A 1345-nucleotide genomic window follows, 5' to 3' on the forward strand; every position below is an offset into this window, starting at 1 on the left:
TTTTTAATTCACTGAAAAGAGACCTTAGACTGGGTGTCTTTCTTTTTTGTTATAATTTTTTAAGAGTTCGAAATGTATTCCTTACATAAATAAAATTTAATTTTCTCTATAGCACTTCATGGATTTAACAAGCAACACACTATAGTTGTTTATACAAAGCATAAAGGTAAAAAAAAAAACAATGTATAGAGTGTTATCTTCATGTTAGATGTCAACACAGTATTTGCGGCTCCCGGTGTTTTCTTTTCTGTGGAAACCAGATCCAATGACTCTGTGGGTGTTCAAAGTTGCTGACCCCTGGTCTAGAATAATTATAAAAATACAGAATAAAAAAAAGATGTGGGAACAGTCTTTATATAATCTTTATTAGTAATTTAGTCCCGATTTGTCTCTAATATTTCTGCATAAGATCTATTGTTTTATTCTGGCTCTTTACAATTTTTTTGTTATATGGTGCATTAAAATAAATCATTATGATAGTCCTACTTTGTCAGGCTATATTTCCCTAAGAGGACCATAAAAGGCAAGAACAGCAATGCTGCACCCCGAACCCAGGAAGTATCTCACACAGCACGCAGGATAGAAAAGCCCTATTGATAATGTGCAAAAACTACAACATTACATTACATGCTGTACTCCAGTGTGACTTTCACATCAAGACAGGGACACAGATAAACACAAATCCTGTATAAAAAGTACAAATATGAGAAATATGAACATTATAAAAAGAAAATCAACACTGAGCACAGCACAGCACTTAAGTGTAAAATGCTTTAATGTATTCACATCCATAAAATAGAGCCAAAATTATAACCCAGGCTGTTTATGAAAAGGTGACACTATTCGGTTTTTAGCAGGTATGAGAGACTGAAGAAGGGTTAACTAGAGTTTTGAGGGTTTGACCTCAAAAAATGGAACTAACAGGAAGAGAAAATAAAAAACGGAGGTTTTCATGTGACTGGAAGTACAAGGCTGTGCTTTCTATGTGGTCATTATGTTTAGAAACAGGAAGTGTAATTGATGTGATTCACACTGAAAGACTGAAGAGGCGGGGTGCTATGTGATCACCAGATTTTTTTTTTACTACTTAATGAACTAAAACGAAAAGACACACGTTACAGTGGATGATGTTTTGCTTTTTGAGAGGGCCAGTTTGGTGATCACATCTTCTAAGATAAAAAGTGCTGTGAGGCGACTGTTGTTGTGATTTGACGCTATATAAATAAAATTGAATTGAATTGAATTTCCTATATAATTCATGACCTCTTTCAATGGTTTCATCTCTCTATACAATCAAAAATAGTAAAACACTGTTAGACTAGCCTGTGAGGATTTAGCATACACA

This window comes from Pundamilia nyererei, unplaced genomic scaffold, assembly GCF_000239375.1.
Source record: "Pundamilia nyererei isolate P.nyererei 1_Seehausen unplaced genomic scaffold, PunNye1.0 scaffold00537, whole genome shotgun sequence".
NCBI lineage: Eukaryota > Metazoa > Chordata > Actinopteri > Cichliformes > Cichlidae > Pundamilia > Pundamilia nyererei.